General features: G+C 46.5%; 1 protein-coding gene and 1 pseudogene across 5 annotated transcripts in view; both read right to left on the bottom strand.

The window, feature by feature from the left end:
* ADISSP (adipose secreted signaling protein) overlaps window positions 1–27,180 on the bottom strand; it is a 103,476-nt gene that overhangs the window by 71,223 nt on the left and 5,073 nt on the right. The window lies entirely within an intron of this gene.
* LOC133364666 (5S ribosomal RNA) lies at window positions 24,042–24,150 on the bottom strand (annotated as a pseudogene).

Genomic DNA, 27,180 nt, shown 5'->3' with positions numbered 1-27,180 from the left:
TAAGAGTTGCCACTTGGGTTTTCCACCTATGACACCAAAGTGTCTTCAGACAGCCCTCCTTCCTTGGGCATTCAACAGAAAGCAATTATCCATACAGGCATGCCTGGCAATTGCAGCAATACAGATTATCCCTTCCCCCTGCAAAAAAGGCAAGCTGGCAGCCCCTTTAAAATGCAAAGTAGTATTTCTCACATGCATAACATAGCACTACATCTCCATTCAGCACTGAACTCTTGTAGTGGTTGTGAGGTTGACCACAGTCCACAAGGAGAGCTGCCAACTGTACAGAATTCAGGCCTGAATTCTCACCAAGATGGCCAAACTGCCTGGCCTGAATCACTTCAGACAGCTGACTGGGAACTCTCCTGACTGAATGCTGCTCCAGGACAAAAAGAAAATCACATAGAAATTTAGGATGTCTGGGGAAAACCCTTTTTCCTGATCTAGCACCCACTAAGACTAGTGTTTAGTTTGTTTTGCGGATGGTTTCGCAACATGGCATTGACACAATAACAGTGCATTAGCAGAAGATTTATACTAGACCATCCACAGATCACTTTCATTAGGTGCGCTGCAATGCTTCCCCAAGGTTATTGCATCATTGCCATCTGAAGGGGCACTCTTCGGCTGCAGTACAAGAAAAGTGTGACGAAAATAAATGGGAACATTTGTGCTATGAACAGTCGCAGTAATGGCCACCAGCTTGGATGGCTTTAAAAGAAGATTAGACAAATTCATGGAGGACAGGGCTATCAATGGCTACTAGCTGTGATGGCTGTGCTCTGCCACCCTAGTCAGAGGCAGCATGCTTCTGAAAACCAGTTGCCGGAAGCCTCAGGAGGGGAGAGTGTTCTTGCACTCGGGTCCTGCTTGCGGGCTTCCCCCAGGCACCTGGTTGGCCACTGTGAGAACAGGATGCTGGACTAGATGGGCCACTGGCCGGATCCAGCAGGCTCTTCTTATGTTCTTATGCAAGATTTCAGCAGGAAGTTACAGGGCATATACAGAATGGAAACAACGCCACATGCCCTCCCCAAAACTTTTGCAGATTCAGAAGGAATTGAAAGCCCCAGTACCGATACCAGCATAAGTCATCAAGGACACACAATAAACAGAATGCCTGGAGGGACTCATAACAATGAAAACAGAAATGTTTTCTAGGAGGTTGATGAAATCTACAATAGCCCTAACATGAAAAAATAAAGCTTTTGACCCCAATTATGGGGTAAGTGAGCTATAAGCAAATCAAGACCCTGAAGCAAACCTGACTCACCTCCAGCCCTCAAAGAACTGCAAATGTTTTCCACATGCAGATACCATCTCATCAGGAAGTCCATTCTGTACAATGTATGAATTGGGCCTTCAGTGTAACAGCACCAGCCCCTTTGGAACTCCCTCCTTTTACATATTCAGGCTGGTGGAACCTCTCTTGGCTGTTGTTGTTTTTTTTTGGGGGGGGGCCCTATGGAAGACTTCCTTTTTCAATAAGCCTTGTAACTGGAGTTGTTTACTCCAATCAGTACCTATGCTGCCCTGGGCTCCTATTGGGAGAAAGGGTGGGATATAAATCTAATAAATAAATAAATAAATAAATAAAATGTGCTGGATTTGAAACTGTTTTTATTATGTGGTTTTAATGCTATTTTTACTTTTGGTTTTTTATCATTTTGTATCACTTTGAGAAGTTTTCATTTTTAATATTAATATTACACACCCACCGCTTCCAATTCAAATGCTCAAGGCACTCTGAAGAGACCTCTGCACCATCTCTGCCCATCGGTATTCCCCGACCACAGAAACAAAATCAGAATCTCATTAGGACTTGTTCTTTCACTGTTTTCTCCAGAGGCTCTCAGTTGTGAAAGCGCTTGGAACGCCTGGGTCCTTGGTGTCAATTGCAGAGAGAGATAAAAATAGAGCCCTCTTTGAAGGTCTCACCTCTCCACTGGCTTTTGACCAAATAAATGATATCCTTGCATCCATCACATCCAAGTTATATAGCAATTTTGTAAATTAAAAAAAAACATGTAAAGGAATATGTACAATGCATTGGAACGACACAATCCCAAGGGCTCAGCAAAAGAAAAAAAATAAAGGAAAAGATGAAGGAAGATCAAGAACACAGTCATAAGCCTGCTCAGAGCAGGGCTTTCAGTGTGGCTGCTCCTGTTGTGTGACACAGCATTCCTGCCAAGATACAACAGGGGCGCACAAGTCCTACTCAGAGTAGACCCACTGAAATTAATGACCCTAAGTTAGTCATGTCTGTTAACTTCAGTGGGTATAATCTGAGTCAGACTTGCACTGAATACCACCCAATAGCTGCACTTTCCAGAAAAAAATGAAAGGCATTTTTGTTCCAGACTTTCCCAGCTGGATGAATGGGTCTCTGCCATGGGTGTCTATTTTGCATTGGTTTCCAATAGACAATCAACACACTGCTACCTTGCTGTCAGGGGCTGATGCAAGTTGTAGCTCAAAATGTCTGGAGGCTGCCAGGCTGACGAAGGCTGATTTATTATTATTATTATTATTATTATTATTATTATTATTATTATTATTATTATTATTATCATTTACATTTGTATACTGCCCCATAGCCAAAGCTCTCTGATTTAAGCCACAAAACAGGAGCCCAAAGCAAAACAGTACTTGAAGGCACATAAAATGTAAATGTACTACTGCCTTCAAGTCGATTCTGACTTAGGGTTTTCATGAGGCTGAGAGGCAGCGACTGGCCCAAGGTCACCCAGTGAGCTTCATGGCTGTGTGGGGATTCGAACCCTGGCCTCCCAGGTCGTAGTCCAACACCTGAACCACTACGCGACACTGGCTCTCCTGAAGGCACATAGCAACAACAAAAACAAAACTTCAGTCACTTGACAGATCTGCCAGGATTTCTATTTCAGAACAGAAATCTGATCTCACCAACTTTGTAGATGGCCAGGTTTCAGAAATGACATTAGGATCAGCAACCCAAAAGGTAGGTTTCCTCCCTGTGCTCTCCCCCCACTCACCCCCAAACTGCTCTTGCTAGCAATGACAAATTTTTGAAGTAGCACAAGAAATGACAGCCCCCGAAGCAACATCCCCAAGGAGAGTCCATAGGCAGCTGTGTTGATCTGTTATATATACCAGTCTCTCTCTCTCTCTCTCCACAGACACACACACACCAACCAACATGCAACAATACATAGCACAGTACCCAATTTATTACAATCAGCAGGACTGCCACCCTATGCTTAGTTATCTGGGAATAGGTTCCGCTGAACTCTGGAGTGCTTACTTCCAACTGCGAAAGGCACTGAGCTTTAAGCAAAAGATCTTTGGTCAGCTGAAATGCAACCTTTTGAAAAGCTCACAAAAGAGCATTACCGGTGAAACTGCTAGCATGAAGTAGGACCCTCAACAAAGGAAAGGGAAGTTGTACCCCAGGAAGATAAGAAGCTACCTTTTACTGAGAGTCAGACATTTGGTCCATTTAGCTCAATACAGAGACTGGCAAAAGCTTTCCAGGGTTTCAGACAGGGGTCTGCCAACCCTGCTGGGATATGCTGGGGGAATGAGCCAGGGGACAGTGCTCTTGCACTCAGGTCCTGCTTGCAGGCCTCCCATGGGCAACTGTGAAAAGAGGATGCTGGACTAGATGGGCCACTTTGTCTCATTCAGCAGAGCTCTTCTTGTGGGGCATTCCGCATGGAGGGCAGATGGTCTGCCACTGAGCTACAGACGTCCCAACATTTATGCCTGCCTCTGCTTCCCTGTGTTGCTCATCCTTGGATTCCCTCTAGAGAACACAGAGAAGGGCTCTCAAAGAAGGCCGCAACTGATAGGGTTAGGTTTTATTATTGTTGTTGAGATATTTAATGTTTTAATGTAGTTGTATGTTTTTATTTTGTACGTTGCCCAGAGTGGCTGGACAGCCAAGCCAGATGGGCATCTAACAAATTTAATAAATAAATAAATAAAAATGCACGCAGGAGGCAGTTCTTGAACCATCCAGGTCCCATCCAAGTCTTTATAGACAGTTATCTGCACACTGTTATGAGAACCTCAACACAGCCTTGGTAGCACAATGGAAGCCAGTGCTGCAGTCCTTTCAGAGAGAAGCGTTATGAGCTTGTGATAGGCACCAGCTGCAGCTTCTGGACCAGCTGCAAGGGCAGCCCCACAAAAATCGCATTGCAGTAATCCAGTCTTGAGGTCACAAGTGCATGGACCATTCTGGCAAGGCTCTCCCTGCCCAGAAATGGGTACAGATGGCAAATGGCATTCTCTGTTGCGAAGGTGAACTGAGCCTCCCTGCAAAGGCAGTGATGACTCTGGGGGCACCCCCAGACTACACACCTGCTCCTTTAGAGTAGCAATTGGGGGTCTTTTCTGGCCAACGGGCCAGGTCCTTATCTCCCCACCCATGCTGGGCCAAATTTTGACAGGTGGGCGAGGCCACCACTTGTCAATCACCTGATAGCACTATGATGTCAGGTGGCACTGCTCTTTGAAGCCCTGACCGTCGAGAGTTCACAATGCAGCGCAGGGCTGTTGGAGAGCCCTTTTGCAAAGGGCCCTGTGCTGCTCTTTAAACTTCTGAAAACCAGGGGTTCAAAGCACAGGACAGGGCTGTTGGCACAAGGGCTCTCAAACAGCCCCATGCTCTTCTTTGAACCTCCAACTTTCAGAGGTTCAAGAAGCAGCGCTGGGATGGAAAAGTGGTTTCCACTGAAACGGCGGCTGAAATGGAAATTTTCCCTCCTCCATTTTAACTGAGGCGTCAGTGGAAACTGCTTCATCCTCCTGGAGCTGACAGGAGGTGGAAGCATGCCTAACTCCAGCAGAGGAACAACTGGGAGATCACTAAGTTCCCGATTGTTCCTTGAAGCCTCGCCCTTACCTGCCCGACACCTGATGTCACGCATGGCATTCACGTCAGGCATATGGCAGGGGGCGTGGCTTGCTCAAAACAGCCTTGCAGGCCAAATGGGAGGCCTATTGAGCAAAGTTTAGCCCATGGTTGGAGGTTCTCCTGGCCTACTTTATAGTGAGTGCAACCCTACCCAGAACAAGCAATCTACTCAATTCCCAGACCTGGAAACTACACACTCACAGGACCACACAGAATCATAGTTGGAAGGGGCTTATAAGGCCATCAAGTCCAACCCCCTGCTCAATCCAGGAATCCAACTTAAAGCATACCCAACAGGTAACTGTCCAGATGCCTCTCAGATGCCTCCATTTAGTTTTGCTGATGCCAAACACGGCTTCAAGAAACCACCACTAAAGGAACTACTTTACATGTCTTCTTGTTCAAAATGGATGCAACAATTATAAGCTTAAGAGGATCAAAGAGCAGAACAGACCAGGAGGAGGTAGATTTTTGACCCAACTGTATTCCAGGCCGCAACCCTCGATTCCAAGCAGGGAAAAGCCCTTTTCTGGAACAGAAAAGTTGGGAAGGGCCATCACTCAGTGGTAGAACATCTGCCTTGCGTGCAGAAGGTGCCAGGTTCAATCCCTGGCATCTCCAGGTAGGACTGGAAGAGAATCCTGCCTGAAATCCTAGAGAGCTGCTGCCAGCCAGTGTAGACAAGACTGGGCTAGATGGACCAATGGTCTGAATCTGTTATAAGGCACCTTCCAATGTTCCTTTGTAGTTGGCTGCAGGCCCATTCTGAAGATATTGTGCAAGGAAGTCCAAAAGTGTCTTAGGCTGAGTAGGGATGTGAAAACCTGGAAAAATGCAGGGTTTTTTTCAATTTTTCAGAAAAAAATCGGGGGAATCAGGAAAAAATTTGGGAAAAACAATGTTCTCCCCCCCAAAAAAATATGTTTTTCCCTGGGCCTTCCCATCTTTAGGCTGCAAAAGTGGGCAGGCTTATTTGTCACTAGAACTCCAAGGTCCAGCAGGTACAGCCAGCTGCAAACTAGTGGCATAAAGCAAGTGTGTGAACATTTGGCCCTCCAGATGTTTCTGAAGTATAACTCCCATCAGCCCCAGCAAACATGGCCAATAGCCAGAGATGACAGGAACTGTCGTTTGGCAACATCTGGAGGGGCCAAAGGTTGCCCAACCCTGGCTCAAAGGGGACAGTGCCAGTTACCTCCTACACCCCAATGAGGCACCTTTTACAGGTGAGAAACACTGAGGCAGAGACGTTACGAAAAGAACAGAAAAGATTTTTTTTAAAAAATTGTGAGTTAGAAAATCATGCAGACCTACTCCAAGCCAACCAGTAGAGCCCTGCATCTATCCTGGGCTCCCCAAAGGCCCTGCGCAGACTCCAATCCAGATCCCGGAGCTCATTCAAGCGATTTGGCAGAGCACAACAGAACCATCTGGCTCTGTGCAAAAAAAATAATGTTCTGAGTGGAACCATATGCTTCAGCTCATCCTTAGGAGAAGCAGGAGGATGCCCTTTTATAGGATGTTGGGCCAAGAAATCCTTCAAAACATTGTTAGGAAGCAACTTCCACAGGGACAGCTGTGTCAGTCTCCAGCAAAAGGCACACAACGACGAGAATCATGCAGCACACCTTGAAAAAAACAAAAACCCTGTTTATTACAACATAGGTTTTTGTGGGCAGGTCCAGTGTAGCTGTCCTAAGAGTATTTCTGGTGCAGAATCCTGGCCCTACAAACCTACCTCTTGGAACCCATTCAAGGCTAGAATTTTGGAAGGGTCTTTCTGCCTCTCTTGGTTTCAGCACCAAAAAGCTGCAATGCCATGGCTCAAATATGTTCTTCTAGAGCACGGTTTTCCAAAGTGGTCAGTGTTGACCCCCTGGAGCTGACGGGACTGTGCAGGGGGTGAATGAAAACCAGGGGGGTCAAAAGGAGCCTAGGGGTGGAAAAGAGATGAGGTATACTGCAAAGCAAATTAGGAACTATGAGTCTCAGAAATAAAGGGCAAGGGCATGTACAGAGTGCACCTCCCGTGTCAATGAGGAACCTCTGCATTGAATAAGATGACTCCACAATACAACGGTAGTCATTTTTTACATTTTATGATTTCTAGTAATGGTGACATGATTAATAAGCATTGATTATATACTGAGATTTCCTGATTTTATTCCGTTTACATTCCTAAGAATTTGCGTTGAGGTTGAAGAAAACCTTAAAAGCTCATCAAGGGATCAGCAGTTTAGGAAACCTTGGTCTAAAGCTGTGAAGCACTGTGAAACAAGTGTCCACAGGCTGAAGATAATTTTTCCCCACTGCCAAGAATTTACCGCTTGCAAGTTCTTTGGATTCCAGCTCAAGCTTTCCACGGTGTCAGGCAGCTTCAAAACCTCAATGTGGGGGGGGGAGAAAGAGGAGAGGCGCATACGAATCAAGCAGAACACAAAAGCCACACCACCTGGCCTGGAAATTTAAAGGCAGTTAGACAGTCAGCATGCACTGCTCACATATTCCCAGGCCAATCTGGACATGCTGCGGACATTGAACCTGGGACCTTCTGCATGCAAAGCAGACGCTCTATGGCTCAGTCACTGAGTCGGCCAAGGATGAGTCCTGAGCAGAAGGGCCAGAGTGAAGGAGAGTCACAAGCAACCAGAGCTCAAGGTAGGTAGGCAAGAACTGAGCCTCAGACCCCAAGCAAATAAGAGCTGAAAACTAAGTAGGCGCCAAGCATCTCAGCAATGCCACAAGCCCACCCGTTGGCTTCTCCGTTACTCCTCCTCCTCCCCATTGCTCATTATTGGCAAGCTCTGCACCAAACAGCATCAGAAATTCACCCTTGGTGGGCTAGTGAAAGCAGTGTCTGGGGAAGGTGTCACTGCAGACCACTTTGCAGCTTTCCTCTCTCACTCCCCGCCTCCCAAATTCTTAAAAACAGGTATGGGGGTCGAGCCAATATTGGTACATCAAAGGAAGAATTATGTTAAAGGGGGGGTCAAGGAAGAGGTTTATAGAATGATGTAGAGAAATGAGAGAGACTCTCATATAACCCAACGGGGGCATCCAATGAAAATGAATGGTGGAAGATTCATGGCAGACAAATGTAGACACTTCTTCAGACAGTACATAGTTAAAACTATAGAATTCACTATCGTACGATTTAGTGATGGCTACCAACTAGAGTGGCTTTAAAAGGGGACCAGCGACATCCATGAATGGACAGAGGCTGCCAATGGCAGCTTGCCCCAATGGCTATACAGCAAGGGGGGGGGAACCTCTGGCCCATGGGACAACCTTGGCTTGCCAGGAAGTCCAATTCAGCCTGTGAGGCCATTTTCCAAAAACCACGCCCACCAGCTGACATCACTGGAAATGTCCGCAGATGGGCAGGAGTTGCATCCTGCAGGGGACCAGACTGCACAGCCAAGGTGCCAGGATTTCATCCCTGCCCTCGCCCACCTGCCATATTTGGCCCACAAACCGGATCCTGGTAAGCATCTGGCCTGTGCGGCCAAAAACGTTTCCCCACCCCTGGTATATAAGACCCCCGGCAGGATCAGAGGCAGTGTGTGTGCCTCTCAACACTAGCCACTAGACAGCCACAACCGGGAGGGCTATTGCCAGTGTCTTCCCCGCTCCCCCAAGGGCTTTGCTATTATGGGGAGCAGAATAAGCTAGATGGAACATTAACCTGACCTAACTGTGATATTTTAAAGCACGGAGCTGTGAAAACACAGCAATGGTAACGATCCCATATGTCTCCACATTTGGCAGAAGGCTGATGGAAGTGGTTAGAAAGGCATTATATAGGGCAATGGACGAGAGCCAAGCCTTGTGGTGTCTTGGCTTTTAAAGAGCTCCCTTCCTAATGGAAATGGATTTGGTAAATAACATTTCCATGGGGGGGGAATCTCTCCACTGATCAATCTAGCAAGCCAGAGTAAGGCAGCTGAAGAAGACAGTGCACGCACTCAACGCACACAACCTGTAGTTAAGAGTTTCCTCTTTTGTTTTTAAAAATCTTGGCATACAAAGCCACGCATCTCCAAGCACGTACAGCAGTGGTGCAGAATCTCCTAATTAGGCACAAGTCCTAATTTGGCTTGTGAGGCCGTTTTCCCTATACCATGACCACCTGCACCACTCCAGACACCATAGGCGATTGACAGGTGGGTGGGACCGCCCACATGTCAAAGTTGGCCCAGAGGGGTGGGGGAAGAAAGCATCTTCTTCTAGATTGGTAACTTCTAGATTGGACTACTGCAATGCGCTCTACGTTGGGCTGCCCTTGAAGATAGTTCGGAAACTACAGTTAGTCCAGAATGCAGCGGCCAGATTGTTGACGCGGACCAGAAGGTCCGCTCATATAACACCTGTTTTGGCCCGTCTGCACTGGCTTCCTATTTGTTTCCGGGCTAAATTCAAAGTGCTGGTTTTGACCTATAAAGCCTTACACGGCATGGGAGCGCAATACCTGGTGGAGCGCCTCTCCCAATATGAAACTACCCATACACTGCGCTCAACATCTAAGGCCCTCCTCCGAGTACCATCCCATCAAGAAGCTCGGAGGATGGTGACTAGAAATAGGGCCTTTTCAGTTGTGGCTCCCGAACTGTGGAATGGTCTCCCTGATGAGGTGTGCCTGGCGCCGATGCTGCTATCTTTTCGGCGCCAGGTGAAAACCTTTTTATACTCCCAGGCATTTTAAAGTGTATTTTTACAGTATTTTATTACTATGTTGTATTCTGGATGTTGTTTGGTTCTCGTATTGTTTGTGTGTTTTTGTTTTTTGAGTTATTATATTTATTGTATTTATATATTGTGCCTGCTTTTACCTTTTATGTACACCGCCCAGAGAGCCTTCGGGCTTAGGGCGGTATATAAATTAAATTAAATAAAATAAATAAATAAATAAAATCTGGCCTGACACCCCGCTCAAGATCCAGCTCCTCATCCCTAAACTGGAGTTGGGACCCCTACCCACCTAGTTTCATCCCCACTCAACTTTGGGGGGACACACCACGCCCTCTCATGAAAGCTCCTTGGAGGAAACTTGGTGTGTTTTTTTTAAAAAGGCAGTAAAATAAAAATCACCATCTCCTCCAACCACAAAGCTGGGTGGTGGATGGAAGCAAAAACAGGAGCACTCAAAAATAAAGTAGAGCTTTCTGCACACTTGCACTGCAGCACCTGATGGATCCATGTCAGTGGAGCAGTGGACTCCACTCTGGTTTTAGTCTGAACTTTCAAAGAGCTTTCAGCCCCTCACACAGAAAATTAGGACTAAAACCTGGAGCAGATTCCACTGCCCCAATGACATGGAGCCGCCAGCCTCCATTGTACCTCCCCATCGCCCCAGTACAGAGAAGCTCATTAATTTGTAAATTAAAAGAGACTTGGTTAAAGTTTTGTGGAGGACAGGTGTCTGTTTATAGATATGTGCAGGAAGCAGGGCCGCATGCAAACGGAGCTGCCCCCTCCCAAGGTATTAGCACACATCATTAACCAAGAGGGCACCTTTGGAACGCGACTACAAGCAATGAATTGCCATGGCTGAACTCTGTTATTTCAGTTTCTGGCCTTGTTTTAGTTGTTTCTCCCCTACTCCCTGATTAGTGGCTGTTTAATTATGTAATAGTAAAGCTGAATGAAGGGGGGGCAAAAGGGGTGTGCACAGGGCTCTGCGGACCATAAATCCACCACCGACGGGGGATGGGGTGTTGAAGAGTCCAAGAAGAACCTACAGAGTGTTGTGGGTGTCGGGCGGGGGGGAGAACAGGAGTGAGTGGCCTGGCTGAGACCCTTACAGCCTCATACCACAGGTGGGCAAACTGCACCCCAAGACCTCATTTTATGCAGTCCCCGATGCGTCCTGAAGCTGCAGATCTTCTATCCCATCAGAGTTCCTTCCTTCTTATTTTTCCTAGCTTTTAAAAGTGCGCCCCACACCTTTTTGGTATGTAGTTTCAGAACTATTGGAAAGGACGGTATTTTTATTTGTTTATTTGTTTATTTATGTATGCATTATGATGTATGTATTTTATCCTATTCTGTTTACCGCCCTGAGAGCTATTTGCTATGGGCGGGATATAAATGCAACAAAATAAATAAATAAATTTATTTATTTATTTTATTTCTCGATTTCTATCCCACCTTCCTCCCAGCAGGAGTCCAGGGCAGCAAACAAAAGCACTAAAAACCCTTTAAAACATCATAAATACAGACTTTAAAATACATTAAAACAAAACAAGTTTACAAACATTTTTTTAAAAGCTTTGAAGACATCTTTTAAAGAAGGTTAAAAAACACATTGTTTTTAAAAAAGGTTTAAAAACATTAAAAACATTAAAAAGCAATTCCAACACAGAAACAGACTGGGATAGGTTTCAACTTAAAAGGCTTGTTGAAAGAGGAAGGTTTTCAATAGGCACCAAAAAGATAACAGAGATGGCGCCTGTCTAATATTTAAGGGAAGGGAGTTCCACAGGGTAGGTGCCACCACACTAAAGATCCGTTTCATATATTGTGCAGAACAGACTTCCTGATAAGATGGTATCTGCAGGAGGCCCTCACCTGCAGAGCGCAGTGATCAACTGGGTATATAAGGGATAAGATGATCTTTCAGGTATCCTGGTCCCAAACTGTATAGGGCTTTGCACATCAAAACTAGAACCTTGAACTTAGCCTGGTAGCTAATAGGTAGCCAGTGCAATTCTTTCAGCAGCAGGGTGACATGTTGGCGATACCCTACCACAGTGAGCAGTCTTGCCACCACATTTTGCATCAGCTGCAGCTTCTGAACCAACCTCAAGGGCCTGCTCTTTCAGAGGGAGTACGACCCCACCCAAAGCAGGCAACTAACCAATTATCTGAACTCAGGAACCACCAACCCACAGTGCCTCTGTATTGCTAGGATTCAGATTCAATGTATTGGCCCTCATCCAGCCCACTACTGAGTCCAGGCAGTGGTCCAGGGCTTGTACGGCCTCTCCCAATTCAGATGTTATGGAGAAATAGAGCTGGGTGTCATCAGCATAGTGCTGACACCTTGCCCCAAATCTCCTGATGACTGCTCCCAAGGGCTTCATATAGATGTTAAACAGCATGGGGGACAAGATGGTACCCTGCGGCACCCCACATCACAACTACCAGGGGGCCGAAAGACAGTCACCCAATGCTATTCTCTGAAAACGACCCTGGAGATAAGATCGGAACCACTATAACACAATGCCTCCAATACCCATCTCACCAAGTCGGCCCAGAAAGATACCATAGTCAATGGTATCAAAAGCCACTGAGAGATCAAGTAAGAGTAACAGGGTCGCACTCCCCCTGTCCTTCTCCCAATAAAGGTCATCCATGAGGGCAACCAATGCCAATTTAGTCCTATAACCAGGCCTGAACCCAGACTGGAACAGGTCAAGATAATCTGTTTCATCCAAGAGTACTTGCAATTGCTGCACCACAACCCTCTCAACCACCTACCCTAAGAAGGGGGTATTTGCGACCGGTCGGTAATTGTCGCAGACCAATGGGTCCAAGGTGGGCTTTTTCGGGAGCGGTCGGATCACCGCCTCTTTCAGGGCGGCTGGAACCACTCCCTCCCGCAATGATGCATTGACCACTTTTACTGAAACATGTAACAATAACGAAGTCCTGCACACTTGTGAGCACAACAGATGCTTGGGGCCATGTAGCAAGGCAACCCCTCTTTGAGGAGGAAGAATTTGTTAATGAAGAAAAAATGTTATTGGACTCCTTTTGTGCATTGCCTGTAGAAGCCCAAGATGAAATCATGCTGAGACTAGACCTTTTAAAATCATATTTGGTAGACAAGCAAATAAGGACAAAATATTGCCCAAAGTACGGGAACATGGTGATTTAGTGCAACGGCTGGAAAACCCGAAAAGGAGTGAAAAAGCTGCCCTGGGGCCCGTAGGAGTACAGAGATCCACCCTGAGTTTTCAAGTTACTGCAAAACTCAATCTACCATCAAAGGATAGTCCCATTAAGAATGACTTGATCATCACAATACCAACTACAAACAGTCAGAATAACAACCCTGCCACCTGGCTTGAAATGAGATTCCTAGTTGGTTGCTTAGTAAATCAAATACCCTGGGGTGAATTCAAATGTCATCAAGCTGAGCTCTAGCACTGTAGCAATTGCATACCTAGAGGAAGAATCTGGAACCGTCGAGATGCCCCCCACAAAAAATCTCCAACAACAGAGAAAGAAGGGCTTTTCCTTAGAAAACATGGGTGGGCAGTGCCCGCAAAGGGAGGAATATATGATCAAAGACCAAATTGTTCATAGTGTGAAGACCCAGAAAAATCCCCAGTGGTCCATGGCAGGCCACGAATGACAAAAATCACAGCAGCCCAGGAACCATCTACTGTCCTAGAACATTGCAGGCTGGCAGCGTAAAGTTGCCGACTCTACCTTCTTGGACTTTATAAATATGCATGATATTAAATTGCTTCAAGAACCACGGGCAAAGGAGGGCCTGGTTTCAAACAGTTTTGCCGCATATTGTTTCGATGCAGACCCCAGTTCTAGGGGAAGTCACCCTAAGGGAGGTCTTGGGGTGCTGGTATCCACTGCCATTCGAGTGGTCACTAGTGTACCAGCCCCCTTAGCTCACCTTGCAACCTCTTTGGTTATCAAGTAGAGGTCGATTAGCCTATTGATAATAAACGTTTACCTGCCCCCACAGTGATATAAGCAGCAGATCAAGGAAAATTGGTCCAAATTAGAAGAGTGTATTACCAAATTGGCTGCTTTGTATACAGAATCCTTTGATAGTGGCTGGTGATCTAAGTCCCAGAATAGGAGAGAATGTCCATGTGCCGTATTCCCACTTCCACGAATGCCCACCCAACCATGAGACCCATAGGGTTCCCATTAGACAGTCCAAAGACAAGGGCTGTAACTATGCTGGCCTTTGTCTAATGCAAATGGTTAACAGACTGGATCTAGTCATTCTGAATGGGAGTATAGAAGGTGACAGTAATGGTGAATGCACATTTCTTTCAAGGTTGAGAGCCCCTACAATTGATTCCTTCATTGTTTCGTACAATTTATTAAATGTAGTGTCTTGTTGCAAGGTGTGCAAGCGTATTGAGAGCAAGCACTTACCCATGGTTTTATCCTTGAAACTAGGACCTCAAAACATTTACTCAGATTATGAATTGTTAGCATACAGAGCAGTTCCTAATAGGACCAAGCTTCCAGCTTTCCATCATAAACAGCAGAACCACCAAAGATGCTACACGCACACACACCCTCGATTTTATTGACGGCGCAGAGTGGTAAGCGGCGGTAACGCAGCCGAAGCTCTGCTCACGGCCGGCGTTCAATTCCAACGGAAGGAGGAAGTCGAATCTCCGGTAAAAGGGGTCGAGGTCCACTCAGCCTTCCATCCATCCGTGGTCGGTAAAATGAGTACTTGGCATATGCTGGGGGGTAAAGTAAGGCCGGGGAAGGAACTGGCAATCGCACCCCATATATACGGTCTGCCTAGTAAACGTCGCAAGAGGTCACCCTAAGAGTCAGAAACGACTCGCACTACAAGTGCGGGGACACCTTTACCTTTTACTAATTTGTCTTACAGAGACAGAGTGGGAGAATTTAATCATTGCCTTCCAACAATCAACGTAAACAACAGCGGATGACATCCTCCCCCGTTTCACGCACTTGGCCAAAACCAAGATAATCCTGTTACCATGGTGCTGGGTATAGAGAATATTATGCATTACTGCACTTTTGAAATGTATCCCCAAAAGACAATCGGTCCACACACACCCTCACCATTTTTTATCTCCAAGGTAGGCATGGGTGGGTGGGTGTGGCATGGTATGCCAGCTGAGCCAAAGTGCAACAAGAGGTCAATGGCCAGCAGTATCAATGCACACATGCTGCATGGTCACCTCCCCGCTGCACATAACACAATGCATAATGTGGAACGCATCACTGTCCTGTTCTCACCAGCTTCCACCAGGAGGCAGGAGACTTCCCAGCACTAAAGCAGTTGAGGGAAACACCAAGGCATTATCCAGAGCCTGTCCAAAGTCAGAGACCCAACAGAATCCGCAACGACAAAGGGGTCAGGCAAGAAGCACAGCCAGGGCAGTACAAGGTCAGGAGCCAGGCAGTCTGTGGGCAACACAGGTCAAGGGCAAGGCACAAGGCAAGTCCAAAGTAATCCAAGGTCAGGTCTGGAGTCAACAGGCAGTGTACAGGGATGAGGTACAGACCTGGTATGTAGACCTCATTCCAGCAGCTCTTCCAGTCTAGTACTGGGATTTTTATTCTGGAGCTGCTGGAACCACGCCTCAAACCTCAGCTGACTCCCATTGACCATCTGCAGCCAGACCTTTACTCCAGAGGTATCAGGGCCTGTAACTGGGCACTCCTCCGGATGGGCCAGGTCTCCAACTGGTGTCTGAGGGGACACCGCTCCCTTGGGCTCAGAACCCGTTCAGCCTCAGTGCCTCATCATAGGACCCTGACTCCTCACAGATGGAACCTGAGCCAGGGCTGGCCCCAAGATCGGAGCCTCCTGGTCTTCCTCCAATGAGGACCAATGGAACCAATTACCTAGAGATGGAACCAATGACCTAGAGAGGTAGTGGGCTCTCCAACACTGAAGGCATTCAAGAGGCAGCTGGACAGCCATCTGTCGGGAATGCTTTGATTTGGATTCCTGCATTGAGCAGGGGGTTGGACTTGATGGCCTTATAGGCCCCTTCCAACTCTACTATTCTATGATTCCCCTGGCTGGGACCCAATAGTCACGAGGAGACCAATAACTACAGAAGTTAACCACACAGATTACTCCAACCCTACACCATGCCAATGTGGGTGTGTGGGGCCAACAGACCAACAAGAGATAAAGCACCTCAAACAAATGGGGGGGGGAATCACGTGTTGTGTGCTCAGAAGCAATGTATTTCCACAAGGACAGTAAAACAGGCAATTGTGGGGATAGCCAGCAATGTGCTCGTGCCAAGGCCAAACTGCAAAAGTTGCTGAGCAAGGGCACGGAATGAGATATAAGCGCTGGGCAAACCGAAAGCAAGTGTGGGGGTTGTAGTGGAGCTAGTGATTCTTGTAACTGAATGTCTTTTGGAATAAAGACTCTTAAACCTTTTAACACGTCTGAATCTCTACCGGACCTGAAATCCTTTAACCAGGATACTCTCAGCAATCTCTTGTGCCAACTGGGTTCGCTGCATCACACAGAACAACAGGGGTTATGGGCCCAGGCTACCCAGCATAACGCAGAGGTTGCAGGTTCGAGAAGACGTGTAAAGACTGTGGCCAAGTGTTGGAGAGGTGAGCAGAAGCGTGCTGATGAGTATGGCTGTGGCAATGTCAGCAGGGTTACCTCTGGAGCGGCTTACAGAGAAGAATTACAGTAGCTGGAAACTACGGATGAAAGCATTCTTGACTAAAGAGGACCTCTGGGAGGTGATAGATGCAGCCCCACCGGCGGCTCTGCAGAATGAATGGCTACGCAAAGATGATAAGGCAAGAGCGTTTATTATACTGTCGTTATCAGACTCTCAATTGCTATATGTGCAGAATGAGCCCACTGTTAAAAGGATGTGGACAGTGTTAAATGGGATCCATGTGAGACAGACAGCGGGATCTAAGATATTTCTGGCTTGGAAATTATATCAGATGAGACTGGAAGAAGGTTGTTCCATGTCAGAGCATCTGATGGAATTCAGACGGCTGTTCGCGGAATTAGAGGAGAGAAACGTGGCACATTCTAGGCTTCAAAGGGTGTTTATCATCTTGTCGTCTCTTGATAAATCCTGGGATTCCCTTGTGACGTCGATCGAAGCGATGCCTGAAGCCGGTCTTAATGAGGAATATATTATGTCTAAACTTCTTCAGGAATGGCAGAGAAGAGAAGAATCAGCAAAGACGGAGCAAGAAAGAAGCAAGAAGCAGAACTTCAAAGACACAGTGAATGGGCAGAAAGCATGTTATTCCTGTGGAGCTACAACGCACTTACAGCGAGACTGTGCAGCCAAGCTTGGCAGACGAGGCTGGCAGCAATCTAGCGTTAAACTGGTGAGTGAAAGAGCTCATAAATCAGAACCGTGTGAGTGGATTTGTGATTCGGGAGCTTCTCATTGTTTGATAAATGATCCAGAACTGTATCATACATCAAGATCCGTGTTGGCTAGAGGAACACTGAAATTAAGTAAGCTGAAAACGATAATTACAGATGTATTGTTTGTTCTGCAATTGGATTGTAATATACTATCTGTCAAGAAACTGAATGAAATGGGTTATTCTGTATTATTTGACAAAGGGAAACGTGAAGTGATTAAGAACAATGAGGTCTGTATGGAGGGGTGCCTCAAAGACGCTCAATATGTGATTCAAACCAAACATGCAGGGTGTGCAACACTAAAAGCAAACAGGCAAAATCTCTACCGGACCTGCAATCCTTTAACCGGGATACTCTCAGCAATCTCTTGTGCCAACTGGGTTCGCTGCATCACACAGAACAACATCACGAGGGGAGGAGACCAGGTTAGAAGTTCACTGTTTCAGTTTCCAGCATCTGCACTTAGAATCCCAAAGAGCTGTGGGGATGACAGGCCTTAGCAGAGGTCCCTTCCACGCCTCTTTTCTCCTTCCCCAAATAAGAGGCCTGTTCAAACCCCAGTTTTTCCATGGGCCTACTGGGTAAACTTGAGCAAGGGGCACTCTCTGAGCCAAATGGGCGCAATGGAGACCCAATTCACTGGTCGAAACATGTACAGCGTGGGGCAGAAAATATTTTCCAGTGTTAGAAAACTTCCTGTGGAAAAGTCAAAGCCATAAGGTCATTCGTAACAATGCATGGATGGAACTGCAAATAAATGTAAAGCAGGTTTTTATTAGGCAAGTTTCAATGTTTTCATCTTTGCAGCCTAAACGTAAGTAAAATAAGCAAGTTCAATTAGATCCCCTTCTAGAGTTCGGATGGCGAATCTGTGGCCTTGCAGATGTGGCTGGACTCCAGTTCCCATCAGGCACAACAAGTATGGCCAGTGATCAGGGATGACAGGAACTATAGTCCAACAACATCTGAAGGGCCACAAATTCCCCATCTGGACTCTAGAGCATCAGCAAAGTTTCCAGTGCAAATTATAATTTATTAATTTAGATATTGCCTAATCCCCACACAGCCATGATTGCTCACTGGGTGACCTTGGGCCAGTCACTGCCTCTCAGCCTCAGAGGAAGGCAATGGTAAACCCCCTCTGAATACCACTTACCATGAAAACCCTATTCATAGGGTCACCCATAAGTCAGGATCGACTTGAAGGCAGCCCATTTCCATTTTTTTTCAACACCAAAATAGGCTTCTTAGCACTTCACAAAACATAAAAACCAATTATGCATTAATAAAATATACTAGAATTAAAAATGCACCATACTAAAAAAAATACAAAATAAAACATTAAAATATAGGTGTCCATTAATTACTATATGCCTTATCCTACACAGGAAAGCTTTCATGAAAATCCACATCACTGAACGTACTTGACTGGGTACTTAACAGCACCATCAATGTACATGGTGCCTTACAGAGTGACATCAGCAAAGAGGCAGGCCTCTGCCCCAAGGTACTTACAAAAGTTTTAAAGACCACAGCTTCCATCCTCATCAAGATCTTCAAAGTTAAAAGAAGGTTTCCAGTCACATCTGAGATACGTGCTTCTGTTGCCATGGTCACCATCTCACATGAACACAAATCCTCTCACTTCAAACTTCGGAACACAATCACAACTTCACACCCTCGAGCTTGCTTTTCCTCGCACCGTCATAAGCATGCTTGCACAAATGGAAGGTCAGGAAGTCAAACATTGGCTGGAAAAGTCACCCCAGGGTGCCTGGAATGTAGGCTAGAATGGTAAAATAAGCTCCAAGCTCTTTACTAACCCCTGGAGAGCGAACAAACCCCACAATGATCCTGACCCTGCTGCACTTATTTGAATGAGGGAAAAAACAGGGCTTGATTTAGGAGGAGAAAGGAGGTTATTCTACTTCCAGCTCTTCATCAAGGTCACCTACAACAAGTAGAAAAAGCGTGTGTGTGTGTGTGTGAACATGTGTTAAAGTATCTAATGAATTCCCCTCGATGCACACTGCTGTTTTTGAAGCTAAAGTCTGGAAAGAAAATATCTCAGCTTTAACAGTCAAGCCAAGGAGTGAGACACTGCTCAGAGCCGAACTGATGGGAAACAGACACAAGCTCAGTTCTAACGTCCCAATCCTGCAAACCAGAGGTGGCTAGCCTCTGGCTCTCCAGGAGTTGACTACAACTCCCAACGTCCTTGCCCGCTAGTCATGCTGGATGAAGCTGATGGGAACTGTCGTTCAGCCACATCTGGAGGGCCACAGTTTAGCCAGCCCAGATCCAACCTGAGCAAACATACTCACTTCTTCCGCTTCCTGGCTTACCTCACTGTAGTTTGCAACGATGTCCGAGTTAAGCAAACTGAACATGAGAAGAGCCTGGCTGCTGGATCAGGCCAGTGGCCCATCTAGTCTAGCATCCTGTTCTCAAGTTCTAATGTTTTGGGAGAGGGAGAAAAGCTTTTTTCTAACCACATTCTCCATGCCCTGTATAATTTTATGCACTTCTATCATGTCACCTCTGACTCACCTTCTCTCTAAACTGAAAAGCCCCCAAATGCTCCAACATTTCCTCATATATATTCCTAAAGAATATATAGTTTATTTGTTTATTATAAGAATTCCTTATCGGGAGCAAATTGCATAGTTTAACTCTGCACTGCGTGAAGATGTGCTTTCTTTTGTCCGCCCTGAATCTCCCAACGTTCAGCTTCATTAGATGCCCTTGAAGTCTAGTGTTATTTCATAGGGAGAAAACCTTTTCTCTGCTCACTTTCTCCATGCTGTGCATAATTTTATGCACTTCTATCATGTCACCTCTGACTCACCTCTCTAAACTGAAAAGCCCCCAAATGCTGCAACCTTTCCTCATAGGGGAGTCGCTCCATCCCCTTGATCATTCTGGTCTCCCTTTTCTGAACCTTTTCCAATTCCGCAATATCCTTTTTGAGGGGAGGTCATACTACAGGAAGCTGCCTTATGCAGAGTCACACCCCGATCCATCTAGCTTGGTCTTGTCTACACCGACTGGCAGCAGCTCTCCAAGGTTTCAGAAGTTTCCCAGCCCTACTTGGAGATTCCAGGGATTATTCTCAAGATGAGGCAGGGTTGAAATCCCCACTCAGCCATTAAACCAAGCTGGGTGACATTTGGCCAGCCATAGTCGCTCAGCCTAACCCACCTCACAGGGTTGTTGTGAGGAATAAATGGAGAGGGAGGAGAACTATGTAAACTGCCTTGAACTCCTTGGAGGAAACGTGGGAAATAAATGTAGGAATGATAACTTTAAAATTCTGTGGTTATAATTGCTGTTATCGTTATTTTATGTTTTATCTATATACAGTATATTGCTATATGCCACCTTCATATTTTATATGAAATTTAGAAATATTTTTTTAAATAAAACCAAATAAGGTGGGGCTTCCATACAGGGATCAGCTCCAGAAGTCTCCGGATTTCAGAGGTTAAACCCGCCATCTAATAAACTAAGCCATTGCTCTGATGAACTTCAGACAGCACCCTAGCTTGCAAATTTCTTGCCTTTGGCCTCCTCACCTACACATGTGAGAACTAGATGGGGATTTTACACCCAGAAAGCACTGGCAGTACTTTCTTCGTCTTTATGCTGCAAACATGTTCCTGCCTCCAAGAGCAATTCCTACTTTCGTAACTAGCACATTCTGGCCTTTCCCCGACAGATAGTAAAAATTCCCCTTGCGGACACAGCTTCATTGTGCAAACAGACAGGCACGACGGAAAAGAAAGAAAAACTGGGCTTAAAACAAGGCCAAAGTTTGGCTCAGCTCTCGGGCAAAGGATCCAACATCCACCTGCCTGCCAAGGTCCAAGCCAGCTCTCTAGAGACAGAAAGAGAAAGGCGGCCACAACAGCCTTGGCAGCTGCCTCATCAGCTGCAGAGGCTGGCACCTGGCCACCGTGGCACACGCTCGCCCGCATCACTCCGGAGGGCGCACTCCAAAGGTAGTGTTTCCACCCTGCTCTTTTGTGAGCTCAGCAACTCCGCAGAAAGATCTTGAAACGTGTTGGCAGAAAGATCTGGACTGACAGGAGAAGGCTTGTTCACCTATCCCAGGTGGCCTTCACAGAACTAGAAATTCTCAGAGGTCCCTGAGAAGATGAATTGAATGTTAAATCCCTCTGGGAAATGTAGCTCCGTGAGGGGAACAATTCTCAGCACCCTTCACAGACTACAGTTCCCAGGATTCTTTGGGGGAAGCCTGTTTAAAGTGGTATGATACCGCTTTAGATGTAGAGTGCAGATGGGGCCTTACTTTAAAAAAAATGAAAGCTGGGAATTTGAGGATTCTGGTTCATGTTGGGGAAGCAATGCCCCCTTGCTCCCCACCCATGGACACCCCCCATGTCGGCAATACTGGTTAGCATAGCCAATTCCCACGCACTTTGGATTAAGGAAAAGAGCTCCAAAGAAAGGCTGATTTACGACGCCCCCCATTTTAGAAATGAAGCTCTGCATATGTGCCTCCACCCCCACCCATGCGCCAGCCCCTAATGCACATTCATCGTCCTCCAACAGAGAACAGGAAATTATGCTCTTTGCTTGCCAGACTCTGAGCTTAGAGGGAAAGAATTTCACTATTGTGTGCTCAAGAGATCACGTTTGGGGATTCCAGAACTGTGATCAGGGGACTGGAAATAAAGCCCTCCAAGGAGAGACTGAAAGAACTGGGCATGTTCAGCCTTGAGAATAGAAGACTGAGGGGAGATATGATAGCACTCTTCAAGTACATGAAAGGGTGTTGCATACAGGAGGGCCGAGATCTCTTCTCAATCATCCCAGAGTGCAGGACACGGAATTATGGGCTCAAGTTGCAGGAAGCCAGATTTTGGCTGAACATTAGGAAAAACCTCCTGACTGTTAGAGCCACATGACAATGGAACCAATGACCTAGGGAGGTGGTGGGCTCTCCAGCACTGGAGCCATTCAAGAGGCAGCCAGACAGGCACCCGTCAGGGATGCTTTAAGTTGGATTCCTTCATTGAGCAGGGGGCTGGACCCGATGGCCTAATAGGCCCCTTCCAACTCTACTCTTCTATGATTCTATGCCTTATGGTTAGGGGAGAGACAACAGCCCTGTGGAGCGGTGGGGCAGCAGCAGGGCACAAGCTGTGCAAGTGGAAAGCCTGAGGTTCATCCCCTGGCGTCCCCAAAGGATCTTCGGCGGTGGAGGTAGAAGAGGCCCTGGCAAAGGTCTCACTCTGTAGGATCAGGTGAGTAGGCAACATAAGGCCAGAGCCAGCCTCTTTTTTGACCTACACAGATCCCAGATGCGAGGTGAAATCCTGGGCTCACCAACGAGTCCATGGCCACCACCAATCCTTGGCATTTGGATCCCTGCTTTTGTCCTCTACCAATGCACGGAGTTGCCTCAGATCCCTGAGGGACGTGAGGTGTGGGCATGTTGCCTACTTAGCCAAAGGGCCAAGGCATTTCCCTTTGGCTCCCTACTAGAGTTGCCAGGTCTCCAGTTTGATCCAAAGACTCCAGATTTTGGGGGTCCTCTCAGGGCTTTAATTTGGATTCCTGCATTGAACAGGGGGTTGGACTAGATGGCTTTGTAGGCCCCTTCCAACTCTACCATTCTATGATTCTATGATCTTCCAACATGGGGGGGGGGGAATGCACATCAACCATGTCTAACAGGACTCAAATTCTGATTGCTTTTTAAAGGGATTATTTTTAATCTATTTATTTATTAAATTTATATCCCATCCTTCCTCCTAGAAGGAGCAAACAAAAACACTCTAAAACACCTTAAAAACAAAAGACTTAAAAACATATTAAAACAAAACATCTTTCAAAACATCTTAAAAAGCAATTCCATCACAGACGCAGACTGGGAAAAGGTCTCTACTTAAAAGGCTTGTTGAAAGAGAAAGGTCTGCAGCAGGCGCCAAAAAGATAACAGAAACCAGGTTAGGATGAGAGTGGATTAGACCAGGGTGGGCGAGATCCTTACTTCCCCCACCTGCCACCTTTGGCAGGTGTGCAGCAACATCCATTTTAAGCTCCCAAGTGTTCCTCTGCAACCACATCTTTACCTGCCCCACACATGACGTCAGGTGTGGGGTAGGTGGCCGTGGGTTGGGGAAACAAACAAAGCAACAGGTCAAATGAGGACCGTCAGTGGGCTGGAGGTTCCCCACCACTGGATTCAACAAGGGAAGAAAGAGAGGTCTATGAATCGCTGTTAGGATAACAAAATTAACATGTAGGAGCCATGTCACTGTAGATGCGCACCCAAAGACATGCTCATTGTGAATTAATAGGGTTAGGGTCTATTAACTGTTTTAAAGATGTTTTCTTTGTTTTATCGCTTGTTGTTGCCGCCCTGTGCTCCTTTGGGAGGAAGGGCAGGATCTACTTAAAATAAATAATAATAATCAACTGCTGCTGGCCATGGCAGCTAAACTGAGCCTCCAGGCTTAGGGGCCTTCTGCATCTACATATCAGTAGCTGGAGGGGGGGGCAGCAAAGAAGCTGGGAAGGGCTATACAAACTTTTTGTATGCACCACCAGCGCAGCATGCATGACACTTCAGAGCAGGAGTTCCCAACACAGCATGCATGGGCTCCGCAGCACCTCCAGACACACACACACGCATGGTGCCCACAAAGGCTCCCTGACCGTCTCAATTTGTATTTTTTGGGTTTGCTTTAAGTTGAGGGTTTTTTGGCAAGAGGCGGTGTTTGGGAGGGGGGTTGCCTGTTTGAAGGGGGGGGGTTGCCTTTTTTGGTCTTTGCTTTGCCTGTTATGGGAAGAGGGTGTGTTCTGAACATCACCAGTTCTGCATTTATAAAAGGGTATTTGGTGGTGCCCACAGCAGTTCTGTTGTTGCTGCTATACGCCTTCAAGTCGATTACAACTTATGGCAACCCTATGAATCTTTTTTGGATGTATTCATAGGGTTTTCATGGTAAGAGGTATTCAGAGGTGGTTTACCATTGCCTTCCTCTAAGCCTACGGCAGCCGGTATTCCCAGGCAGTCTCCCATCCAAGTACTAGCCAGGCCTGACCCTGCTTAGCTTCCGAGATCAGGCATGTTCAGGGTAGTATGGCTGTAGGCCACGGTAGTTTTAGAATCATAGAATCGTAGGGTTGGAAGGGGCCTATAAGGCCACCAAGTCCAACCCCCTGCTCAGTGCAGGAATTTATAGATTGCCAAATGCGTCCCTGGCTCCAACAGGTGAGGCACCCCTGGATGCTTGCTTTACGGAGTGGAAGAACATGTCTCTTGCCACCAGGGGCTTACACTCTAAGGTTCAACACAGCAGAGGGAGGCAGAGAAGGAACAAGTTACAAGCTTGGGTTACCCATGTTTTAACAAGGCTTAGCTGCAGCAGGGCATGGGAACTCAGGGGCTGTGCAAAGTCTTCATGGGAAAAGGTGGGTCTTGAGGAGACGTATAAAAACCGTCTTACCCCTTATATACCCAGTCGATCACTGCGCTCTGCAGGTGAGGGCCTCCTGCAGATACCATCTTATCAGGAGGTCCGTTCTTTCACAATATAGGAAACAGACCTTTAGTGTGGTAGCACCTATCCTGTGGAATTCCCTCCCTTTGAATATTTCGGCGCCTTTTGAAGACTTTCCTCTTTCAACAAGCCTTTTAGGTTGAGACCTATCCCAGTCTGCGTGTGTTAGAATTCCTTAATATGTTTTTTAATAATGTTTTTAACCCTTTTTAAAAGTTGTTTTTAAATGTTTTAATGCTGTTTTGTTTTTATGATGTTTTAAAGTGTTTTTAGCACTTTGTTTGCTGCCCTGGGCTCCTGCTGGGAGGAAGGGTGGGATACACTTTAAATTATAAATAAATAAATAAATAAATAAAAAGGAAGTGAGAGATGTGGCATGCAAGCATCTGCTTGGAAACAGGATGATGGAAAGGATGGTCCAGCAGGGCTGTTATTAAGTCATATACAGGCCCCAAAGAAGAGGACAGAATATTAAGAATGATACTACTTTGGGTATCACTTTACAAAATAGGTACAGACTTTTAAGAGTCCTTCCCATGCCACTTTCCAACAGGGAGATGCTTCTCGATGCGAAATCAGCCTCATTCCAGAGGCGCGACACACTCAGACAGTTCCAGAAGGAAACATCTCTGCCTTTAAAAGCAGCACTGATGCATGGCAAACTTCACAATTGTTGAAAAGCCTCAGCAGAATATACAGAGTGAGCCAGAAGACAACCAACGGGGCCTCAGGAAGACCAGGGCCCCATTCACACGTGCTTTAATGTGGATTCCTGCACTGGGCAGGAGGTTGGACTTGATGGCTTTATAGGCCCCTTCTAACACTACAATTCTATGGTTAAAGAGCTCTTAAACCACTTTAAACAGTCATGGCTTCCTCCAAAGAACCCTGGGGACTGTAATTTGAGAAGGGTGCTGATAGGAGGCTCCTCTTCCCCTCACAGAGCTATAAAGGAGTGGTGCAGATGTGGCCGAGAATCGTTGCTGTTTCTCCCTAGCGCGGGGCTGGGAACCTGTGGCAGGCCTCTCAGACGCTGTTGGACTACAACTCCCATCAGCCTCAGCCTGCCTGGTCAATGGTCAAAGATGATGGCAGCTGTACTCCAGTAACACCCAGAGGACCGCAAGAGGACCACCCCTTGCTCCAGAAGGTTGAAGGTCATTTGAAAGCATGATTGCTGCTTCCTATGTGCACCCTCATCCTCTGTTCCCATCCAGACAAACAGGGTTAGCAGGTTTTTCGTATTGTTTCAAAAGCCTGCCAAATCTCCTTAAACCGGGACAAACAAATGTGCAGGCACGCCATGGGCAGCGGTGCCTCTCTTTCAAACTACTTTCAGCTCTCTTCAAATCAGTCTCCTGCATCTGGCCTATATCAAACAGAGAGATGATAACTGAAAGTTTTGTAACATAATCAGAGAAGGGGGGAAAAATGCTCAGCTACATACAAAGACAGTGTTCACCAGATCTGGAAGGCAGCCAAGTCTGGTATACATGACCTTGTGGATATCGTTACAAAGCTGTGATCAACACCACAGAACTACGAGCGAACAGGAGCCACCCCATTCTCTTGAACTCTGGGGGAATGCTCTGCAGGAGTTGGAGACACGCAGAGCTTGGAAAAGTTACTTTTTTAAACTACAACTCCCATCAGCCCCAGCCAGCATGGCCACTGGATTGGGCTGATGGGAGTTGTAGTTCAAAAAAGTAACTTTTCCAAGCTCTGCGATTAAGTACACACACAGATTGACAAATCCTGCCCTGCAGCACCCAGGTCTGCAAAGGAAGACCAGAACTCAAAATAGGAGAGGTATCATGGATGTGAATGTTGCAGCGAGGTACAGTAAGTGCTGATCAAAGCAACTGGAGAAAGGAGAGGTACTGAAGTCTAGAGAGCAACCAAAGTGTGCTGAATACAGTAGGGTCCCACTCATACGGCGGGTTACATTCCAGACCCCCGCCTAAAAGCGGAACTCCGTCAATAAAATGGCGCCCGATACCTGAAAAACACCATAAAAGTGGAACAAGGGCCGTATGAGTGGGGCCTTACTCTAATTACTCTAATTGAAAGCTGCTGTATTAGTGGAACACCGAAAAGTGGGGCCCTCCTGTACCTAAGAATTTGCCCTGATGGACGAGGCTAAAGTCCCCTCTAATCGAGCATTTTGTTTTCATAGTGGCCTATGACCCCCCAGATGATCTTGGACTACAGCTCCCCATCACCTAGGGATGATGGGAGTTGGAGTCCAAAAACAACTGGGGGACTGCTTGTAGCCACCCATAGCCTTATCTTTCATGAACTTATCCAACTCCCTTCTAAATTTATTTATTTATTTTATTTATTGAATTTATTAGTCACCCATCTGGCTGGTTGTCCAGCCACTCTGGGCGACGTACAACATAGGCATACAATACTTAGACATTAAAAATCTAAAAACAATGAAGATAAAATCTAGCCCACCCCAGAAGCCTGCCTAAAGAGCCAGGTCTTCAAGGCCCAGCGGAAACTCATCATGGAAGGGGCATGGAGGAGATCATTCGGGAGGGAGTTCCACAGGGTAGGGGCCACAACTGAAAAAGCCCTCTCTCTAGTCCTCACCAGTTTGGCTGTTTTGATTGATG

The sequence above is a fragment of the Rhineura floridana genome, chromosome 9, assembly GCF_030035675.1.
Source record: "Rhineura floridana isolate rRhiFlo1 chromosome 9, rRhiFlo1.hap2, whole genome shotgun sequence".
NCBI classification, from domain to species: Eukaryota; Metazoa; Chordata; class Lepidosauria; order Squamata; family Rhineuridae; genus Rhineura; species Rhineura floridana.
Note: the sequence above shows the minus strand (reverse complement) of the source record. Positions and strands in the feature narration are given on the sequence as shown.